The 10,719-nt window shown below is 36.1% G+C and overlaps 1 pseudogene; it reads left to right on the forward strand.

Moving 5' to 3' along the window:
* Positions 1-4,783: 4,783 nt before the first annotated feature.
* LOC113079812 (ornithine decarboxylase antizyme 2-like) lies at positions 4,784-9,639 on the forward strand (annotated as a pseudogene).
* The last annotated feature ends 1,080 nt before the right edge of the window (positions 9,640-10,719 follow it).

The raw sequence follows: 10,719 nt of genomic DNA on the forward strand, positions 1-10,719 counted from the left end.
GTGTGTGTGTGTGTGTGTGTGTGTGTGTGTGTGTGTGTGTGTGTGTCTTTGTACACTTTTTATATGTTATTTCAATGATTTCATTAATAATTATATTTAATTAATAATAATTTTATATATACAATTTTATATAAATGTAGGATATATTGCCTTTTTAATAAGAAAATATTTTCTACATAAATGATTTAAGATTTTATTATATTGTGACTATTTTTCAAAAATAATAATAATAATAATAATAATAATAATAATAATATATACATGCATACGTACAGACATACAATAATAAATATAATATTTATTATTATTATTTTTCTTTGAATTTAGGAAGTTTTACATTTGTGACTATTTTCATGACATTGTGTGTGAGCCAAAAAAAAAAATCTTAATACAATAATGACAGTCATGTTATTTGGATGCAGTATTTTTTAAAGTTTATTCGTACTGTAAATGTCCTTGTCTGTAACTCAGTTATGGTAAAATGTATTTAAATGTGATTAATGTCACAGTATGATAGAGTCTTAGCTTTATGTGGGAAGGATGTTCTGGTTTTGAGGTGAAGTGTGATCTGCAGTGACAGGATTCGATCGGTGTGTTAGATCTGTTCAGTAACGCTGGTTCTTCTCTGCTGGGTAAATCACAGAAGACTCCGGATGAGAAACAGACCGCTTCAGAAACACTGTCAACTCTTCCTCGTGAAAGCGGCTGTAGAAACACGAGGCTCTGATTAAACTTCCTGTTTGTGAAGAGAAGCCACTTCCTGGTGCAATATTCCTAGCTTCCTCTGGACACTGATGAACTGGTTTAAAGTTAATTGTTTATTCTGTGGACTGATTTATTTCAGGTGCCTTTTGTGATTTATATTTTGAGGTTGAAGCCGATTGTGAATCATTTCGAGCTTGATGGAGATGAAACTGTGAGTCTGGGATGTCACAGAAGATCTTCAGATGGAACCGAAATGGGCTTTTATTTTGTATATAACTTGTGAAGCAGGTCTTAACAGATACGGTCTGATTACCTGATTCATGTTCTTTCATTTTCATTTGCTCTAAAGCTTGTACTGTACTGGAGCATCCTTCAGTCTGAAGATGTTTTAATTGAAACGAGACACTGGACAAACACACACACACACACACACACACACACATGCGCTGTAACATCCTCGATTAATACACTGTGTGTCAAAGACCTCTGCTGCATTCAATAAAGTCTAATATTTTCACATTTTACTGATTTTATTAAATTATTTGTTTTAATTTAATAGTTAAGTTGATCAGGATGAGTGTGTGTCTTCATCAGGTTTGTAGAAATGTAGCACTGCATCAGTGTTTCATCAATGGATGCTCTGCAGTGAATGGGTGCCGTCAGAATGAGAGTCTGATAAAAGCATCCCAATAATCCACAGCACTCCAGTCCATCAGTGAACATCTGGAGAAGACAAAACCTGAAACACATCCAGCATTAAGATGATTTTAACTCAAACACATAGAGTCTATAATCTATAATAACACTTCCTCCAGTGAAAAAGTGTTCTGGTCTGAATCAGGAGAGAAATCTGCACAGATCAAGCAGCGTTTAAACAGAACTAAACTAATATGAGAGAGACAACAGCAGATGCACTTTTCCACTGGAGGAAGTGTTATTCTGGATTATTAACTTATGTTTGAGGATGAAGCGATGAAGGATCGTCTGATAATATAATGTTCAAAGTCTCATTATGACTCACTCCTCGCCGTCTGCTGTTTGGCTCACAATAGTTCGACTCTGGATCCTGGGAACGTCTGGCTGTATTCCCTGAAATCTGCCCGGTGATCCCAGAAACACACACACACACACACACACACACACTCTTTTGTCATAGGTGGAATGTGTTGCTATGGAATTCCGGCCAATGGAATGCTGTTCCCGGGAGTCCAGAACGAGTCGCTGGACAAAGGCCTTCATTCGCTGCTTTTCTCTTCAGCTGCTCTGAGTCTGGACGCTTCAGGAGAGACACACACCGGATCAGACACTGAAACACCAGAGATCAGGATCATCTCCGTCTGTCCTCGAGCGCGAGGATGAGGCGTCTTCTGATGTGTTCTTGATCTGTTTATATCTGGTTATATTATCTGATGAACTGCATAAACAACTCTTTCTCTGAATCTCTTTAGTCTCGAAACATCTTTAAGCCTAAATCTAGGATTTATATTTTTGAATTGCATATAAAATTTGGATTACAAATCAGTAAACTTAATATGCATCACATTATGTTTATCAGTTTATGAGACAACTGTAGTACAGTTGCATGGAAAATCTATTTGCGAATTTAAAAACATACATTTGGCTAAATGTTTTATCTGTAAATCTAGATACACAATTTTATTAACTGAACTATGTATTTTGAATAAGGTATTCGATTTGCTAAAGAATATCTGAAAAGATAAACTTTAAAATACTGCCATTTATTTTATTTAATCAGTTTTTTTTCTTTTAATTACTTATTTCTGGAAGTTTTATATATATATATATATATATATATATATATATATATATATATATATATATATATATATATATATATATATATATATATATATTACAATTAAAAATATAAAGAGAAGTGAACAATCTCATTCATTTCTCAGTTTTATATGATTCAGATACATTCTCCAAACTCTTGATATCTAGTTTATCCAAAATATAACTTTGTTATTACAAATTAAGGCATTTTTAACAAAGCTGAACCTTGGAAAAAAGTGTGTTTGTAGTGGAAGCCCCTATTAAACATCTATATCTTTATTTCTAAGAGTGTAGGACCGTGGGATATAGGAACATCATCTCACCTCACAAAGATGACACATAAAGGCCTCATATGAGACTCCTGAGCGCTGTAAACAGGAGACACTGAGTCCCAACTCGATGAATGTGCTGTTTTGGGGTTCTCGAAGTGATTTTTCACACAATTCTGGCCTGAACTGAGCATTAACAGTGATGTGTGCTGCTGTGTGTCATGGTTCAGCATGATTTCATCTCAGTGTTAGACTGACATCTGCTGCTGGTGAAGATGCTGCACTGACTCAGAAGCGCCGCCAGGGATCCACCGCGCATGCGCACTGCCCATTCATCAAAAGAAACACATTTATAGCACTGTATAATGTCATTAATGTATATTGCTTAAAATAAAAACTTTTTCCCGATGGTGATAACTGCTGTCATATTTTCTGGAAAGGGTTAAAGGTTTTATCACTTACAAAAATGCATTTGTATCTATTTTAAAACTTTGTCTACGACCTGTAAATAAATAAATATAATTAATAAATAAGCCTGAATAAATAAACAAATAATTAATAAACCAAACAAAGATAAGTAGAAATGAAAAAAAAGTTCAGTATTAATCATTGTTTAAATTAATTGAACAACTATTTATATATAAAATATAATGTGTGCATTATTATAGTTTGCACACACAAGCCCACACTAAATTAATAATTAGTTAAAGATGATTTCAAATAAATACACGATAAGGAAAAAAAGTTAGTAAATAATTGTTTGTACAAGCTGACAGTAGGCCTTCAAGAGTAATAATTCATGTTGTCCTGCACACATCATGTGATGATAAAACACCAGAATACTGCACTGAATGAGTGAATGAGTGAGTGAATACTTTGAGTATTTTGGCCCTAAATAAATGAATCATCTTCTGTCTTTAGAGCGATGATGATGATGATGATGATGATGATGATGATGATGATGACGTGCTGTATGGGATGAATGTGAGCTACGTGACTGTAAGGAGAACATACATAAAGCCAATTACATCTCTTGACCTTTGAACCCTGATCAGCAGATCTGCAGTGAAGCCAATGAAACATGATTTACGTGACACTGGACATGAATATTATTTTGCCAAGTATTAATCCATACAGTCTGTGATACCGTGTGTTAATTAGTGTTTAAAAAAAGACAACAGAAACTCAAGAACAGAACAATGAGGTAAAGGAAAAGATATTCAATAATAGCAAGAAAAAAAAAATGTGAGAAGATAAAAAAAAACAAAAAACAAACATTTCCTCTGTATTTGTTCAAATTATGTAAAGTGTAGCAGTAATAGTTGAGAACATGAGTATTAAATATTATGATGGCTTCATATGGTGCTCCACTGTATTGCTGTCTTACATTTACACAAAATAATAACACATTAGGAATTTGACATTATTAAACTGAAGAAATATTAAGGTCAAACTTTATTTTAAGGAGTCTTTGTTACAGTGTAATTATACATTTAATTACTGAGTTACATGTACTTACTATAGGGTTAGGGTTACTTGCATGTAATTATGCATACTTTGTAAAGTGTAGGATGCAGTATGCACGTTAAATAACGTGTTAATAAAATATAATAAGGTAATAAAATATACATACAATGAATACTTATAGATAGTATTTTGCACTTGTATTTAAAGATGAGTCTTCCCTAAACTTTCTCTGTCAATAGCATGACCTTCACTTTCTCAGATGTGCGTAAATAAGGTGCTAAAACATCATAACACCTTCACTTCTCAGCTGAGTCTCAGTGCAGAACTCGAGTCGCTTCCTCTCAGTAATTTTCCACTCGATGAACAAATGCGAACAATCACGCGTACTATAGCGAAGGATCAGCTCATGAATATTAATGACGCAAGCGCGCTTTCGTTCATTCGAGCGAACCGATTCGCTAAAACCGTTAACTTTTGAATATTAATCAATCACGTGACCGAAGCACCCGCCTTCGCCATAGTAGCGCGGACGGCGTTTAGTCGCGTCTCCGCCTCCGCGCTGCTCACTTTCTGCCGACTGCAGTCGAGCACACACAGCCGCCGTGAACTCTTCCGAGGCCGGATGGTAAAATCCAACCTCCAGCGGATCCTAAACAGTCATTGCTTTGCCCGCGAGAAAGAAGGAAATAAACCGTGTGATACTAGCAACATCATGGAGGCACTCAGTAACAGTATTAACGACATGATGGGGAGGTGAGAGTCCTTTAACAACAAATATAACCGTTAGCATAAGCAGAACACTCTTTATACAACTATATAAAGTCATAATAGTGCGGGAGGCTGGGGTTAATTAACGAGCGGGGAGTTTTAATCGCGAGTTATTTTCTCTCTGGGCCTGATAGGCCAATGCTAATATTAGCAGCCTTTTTTCCATCACGTTCAACATTTGCGACAGCAGTTTTTGTCAGCTAACACGCAGCACATTATATTTTAGGGGGTTAAAGGTGTTGGAAACCCTGATTTGTTATCCGTGTGATCTTCAGATGTTACACTTTAATCCATCTGAGTGAAATCATGTGCTAGCATCTGTGGCCTAAACAGATGTGGCCCTTTAAACTCACATCTACACATCTGATTATTCTCTGATTTTACACCCAGCGATATACGACAATTTTTTCGCTTTTCACGAAATCATTAACGCTCTTGTTGTGTTGATTTCGTTCTAAAGTCGCTTTGTTGTGCGCTGTGACGTCGAAGCCTCGTTTTCACGAGCACGTAACACAAGTCGTCCTGACGTCACCAGCCTCGGGCTTTTGATCGCGCCGCGTGTTTTTAGTTTTTAAATATTAGTGTTGGTTATTTTATATAGATTTTTTATTTTACAGTATTTTGTGTTGAAATTGGATGATTACATTATGTCCATGACGGCGTTGAATTTGTTGTAAAAATTTCTAAATATCTATTTGAACAAATCATGAAAAATGACAAAATTTGCCAATAATAATTATATGTCCCACCTAATCTATTCTTTTAAAGAAGTATTTAGAAATTAATAAACGTAACACAACAACAACTGAACGCCTCTAATGTTGTCCAGCCACATGGCATTTTTTAAATATTTAGTTCCTGTTACCAGGGTTATAATCCTTAAATGAAACTAAAACCAAAAACTAGATTCAAGGAAACATTTCTCAGCTTGATTTACTAAAAATATAAATCTCAAATAAAGTTAACGGACTAAATACACACAAAAATGAGAAGACATAAAATTACTTTTAAAATGAAGTGTAAAATATAAATAAAAACTATATTTTAGTGATATGTACGTTTTGAGTTGTAATGTTTTCAATCAAATCTTTTTTCCTTAGTGTATTTTGATAATGTATGTTTGTATTACTGATTAAATTTTTTGTGTACTCTCTACTATTACTGTGTGTTATTTGATTATTTTCATCTAATTTATTTAGATTAATTTTCTTTATGCAGTTTTTTGTTTTATTTGAAGAAAACGATACCCATATAAAGTAGCAGGCTCTTTACAAACAGCACAAAGTCTTAAAGTCCTGAGAGATAGCTGTTTTTGATGTCTGATGTGTGTGTAGGTGTTCTGGTGGTGGGTCAGTGCGTCACGGCTGACTGACTTCCTCTGGTGCGCATCAGATGTGTGTGTGTGTGTGTCTGATGTGTCTCTCTCTCTCTCTCTCTCTCTCTCTCTCTCAGTCTGTCGCTGTGCTGTAGTACATCCACTGGTCCGGGGCCTCTGTGGTGTTCCTGATGTCCCTCACCCACCTCTGAAGATCCCAGGTGGGCGAGGGAATGGAGCACGGGATCACGCATCCACCGCAGCACCACCACAGCAGCAGCAGCTGTACTCCGTGAGTATCTGCACACTATAAAACTACACACTGCATAATGCACACTTCTAATATCGTAATGTAATATTAATATCCTGCATCACCGCTCCACACTACACCGTACCCAGCGGGAGCCGTCGTGGTCCAGCGGCTGAGGGTGAGAACACACTGTCAGATGATCTTCTGAGAATGTAGATGTCCTCTGAAGGGTTCGGCATTCTCAGAAACACTCAGATCTCTGTAAACATCAGTGTGTTTTGTGTTTTAAAAATCAGACCTTCAGCACACTGTCAGCAGGCCGGCGTGTTGTGCTGCGTCAGACGTGTCATATCCTGTCATGAGACACACACACACGTCTAACTCTGCATGTTCAGCAGGTTCACACGCTTTCTCTGACCTCTTTACATCACACACTGTTCATTTGGAAGGAGTGATTTAATGTCCATATATATGTTTTTTATTTTTTTTAAACCAGTATAAACCAGTTTTGCGTTCAGAAAACGGCTGTGTAATAGGAACTTGTGTATTTGAGGTGCTTTTTTTTATTAGACTAAATAAATACATTTAAAAGTGTTTTGTTTCTAGGAAGTTGTTTTATTTATAGTGCTGTCAAACGATTTTAGTCGCATCCCAAATAAGTTTGTTTACATAATGTGTGTATACTGTGTATATTTAAGAGAACTATTGCTTCTGATTGGCTCCTCAGGACAGGAAGTTGACTGTGACCGAAGAGCCCGCTGGCGCCGGTCGCCCCCGGATACTGCACTTCCAGAGCCGGCCCACCGTTTCCCGGGTGATCCAATGGGAGGCGGTGCTTCGAGGCCCCGCCCTGTTTGTGGAGCTTCCCTGCGAACCGTTTGCAGAGGGCAGCAAAGAGAGGTGCGCGCCTAGCAACCACACGACACCATAGCAACACCTTGACAACCACCCACAACATCGGGGGCCACAGGGGGGCGCTGGGTGTCCATGGAAACGTTTGGGGGGGGGCTTAAATGTAAAATGAAAGGTTTAATTAAGATTAAAATGCTGAAATAATATATAGGAAAGTTAAATACATATGATAAAAATAAAGTATTACTTGGTTAAAAAAAGAGAGAGATTTAAATAAAATAGAAAAATGTGATAATACAATAATACAAATTAGACTGAATTAATAAACTAATTTTGATTAAAATGTAAATATAAGATTTAAATACAAATTTTTTTTTAATGTATAATAGTAGAGAGATCTGAAACGAATGACTTTCAAATAAATAAGAAATAGAGTAAACCAGTCCAATCAAATTAATTTGACAAGAACCAAGAGACAAGAACCAAGAGTTCACATTACCGTCTCCAGCCGCTAGAGGGCGCTCTATGCTGCTCAGTTCTCCTGTAGTCTACACTGAAAACATAGAGCGCCCTCTCGTGACTGGAGACGGTAATGTGAACTCTTGGTTCTAAATAAATTTAACTTGTTTTTTTTTCCTCATCATGAAGTATTTTTGAATAAGATATATATATATATGTGTATATATATATATATATATATATATATATTTTTTTATATGCGCAAATTAGACTAATTGTGTTTAGCTGATGTCCCTGTGATTGAATGGTTCTGGATGTTAGAGGACACTGAGAGCGTCTCAGATCTGTGTTAATGAGGAAGTGTGTGTGTGTGTTTCAGCTTCGTCTCTCTGCTGGAGTTTGCTGAAGAACATCTGAAGGTCGTCAGTGTGTTCGTCTGCTTCTATAAGAACAGAGACGACCGAGGTACGTCAGACTCTGCTCAGACCTCGTGTGTGTGTGTGTGTGTGTGTGCTCCACTGATCTCTCTCTGTGTGTGTGTGCTGCTCTGACCTGTGTGTGTGTTCCTCTCTTGTAGTGAAACTGATGCGTACGTTCAGCTTCCTGGGCTTTGAGATGGTGAAACCGGGCCACGCTCTGGTCCCCGCTCGACCTGACGTTCTCTTCATGGCCTACAACTTTGACAGGGATTCCTCGGATGAAGACTAGCCTCCTCTCATTCCTCTGAGACGCTCTCCGTCTGCAGCGTGTGGACCGCTCGGACCGTCTACAGGCTTCAGACGGAGCTCACCGTCCAGACCGTGCTGTTCTCCGCTTGCTTTCAACGCCCTTGGTTTGATTTTCTGCAGTCTACAAAAGCTCATTTCTATGTTTTTGGATGTTCTGCTCTTCAAGGTTAAAAATAATAAGTGTACTCTGTTTTGGCGCACAAGTTTTGTACTTCACATACTTAAAGTCATTCTTTAGTGTAATCAACTGTGCTATTTTAACTGTGAATATGACCTAAAATGTGCTTTAAACACACTATATAACTGTATTTAGTCACTATTTATAGTGCACTAGTGAATGAAAGATGGGTGACTAAATGCTTTTCTTCTAATTCAGAGAGAGTTTGTTAAAAGCACAGTTTAGTTCTTATTCCTGACGTCCGTAAACAGCACAGTTGAGTACACACACACCGCAAAAAAGGATTTTCTTTCTTAGTATACTTCTTGTTTTTTTTTAGTATAAATATCTGTAAGTTCTTGAATCCAGATGCATTTACTTGAAGTAAAATGACTCAAGATATTTTGTCTTGTTTTCTGAAAATATTATCCAGATTAGGTTAGTTTCTGCCTAAAACGAGTAAAAATATCCACCGATGGAGTAAGAAAAATCCTCTTAAATCAAAGGCCAAACGAGGTTATTTTTCTGACCCCATTGGTAAGGTTTTTCTCCTCTGTTTGACGTTTATGGTCAGTTTTTACCTCGGAGTGTGTTTGTTTGTTACACATGTTCTGGACTGATGAATCGGGAGCATGTGATTGATTGATTTCTCTCTGAATGTGGTACAAACCCTGAAGTCGAGGCGTCCGAAGCGCTCTTCTCCAGCGGTCCTGTCCTGATTGTGTACATCAGAAGTGTGTTTAGTCTTTCACTCTTATACTCGCGTTCCTCTCCATATTTTATTTTATTTTCCACATCGTTTTGAGCCTCTTTCTTCTCTGTAGTGGTACATTATACAGCTTCTGTGATAATAAAACCATTATTTAAAGACAGACATGAGTTGTGTACTTTTTATAATTTCTTTTAAATGTTTCATTTTCTATCATGTACAAAAAATTCTCATTTGCATATGTAAGCTCTTGATTTCAGTTGATTTTGACTTTTATTAATTCTCTTTAATGTCTTGTTGTTATAGCACTTACAGCAGTTTCTTAATAATGCAAGATATTTATTAATTTAATCTAAATTGAATTACTGTAATTTATTTACTACTTAATGTGTTTATTCATTTGTTGTTACAGATGCCAGGTAAATGCACAAGGTTTATTTTTAGAAATTAAATTTGATTGTCTTGATCTTTTGGGATGTAAGAGGTGTTTGTACCATTAAAACGTCCTGCGAAGAATTTAAGCCACAAAAACTGCTTGTTAGGGGCCAGGTGACGTCATCGGAGTATAAACATTTACATAAACACGCCTCCGGAGCAATACGTCGACGTATGCCCCGCCCACCAGCGTAGTATTTTTATTTTTAGTGCTAAAAACGTTATTAACATAAGTAATCTCAAGGAACACATACACATACTCTTCAGACTGGCAAGGCAGCAGAGTAGAGTCTCAAAAGACATTTTCCTCCATTCAGTTACGATGATAAACACCAAAACAAAACCCTTCCTGATTCTGAGATCAATACGGGTTATGAATGTTGCTTTTTATTCACTGAATTATCACCTTTCAGCAATTCAGTGATAAATTAATAAAACGACATGAACATTATGGAAAACAATCAATTACAAAATAATACGATAATAGATCATTGTTAATTATTATTTTTAATAATATAAATGTATTATACGGTTTATAAATAATCTATATTTAATTATTAAGTAATATATTATTATTTTTATATATTTAAATAATTATATAGTTATTTTAACGATTAATATGATTAATAAATAAGTAATAATTGTAATAATGATGACATCGAGAAGAACAGCTGTTTAATATAGTTTAAGGGTTAAAATAGTTAAGCATTTATAGATAACTCGGAAAGATTAATTATCAAGTCCATGTATTACGATCTAATTATAATATAATTACTGAGGCTGGTTCCTTGTATCACAAAGAACAAAA

The sequence above is a fragment of the Carassius auratus genome, unplaced genomic scaffold (genome assembly GCF_003368295.1).
Source record: "Carassius auratus strain Wakin unplaced genomic scaffold, ASM336829v1 scaf_tig00029285, whole genome shotgun sequence".
Classification (NCBI taxonomy): Eukaryota; Metazoa; Chordata; class Actinopteri; order Cypriniformes; family Cyprinidae; genus Carassius; species Carassius auratus.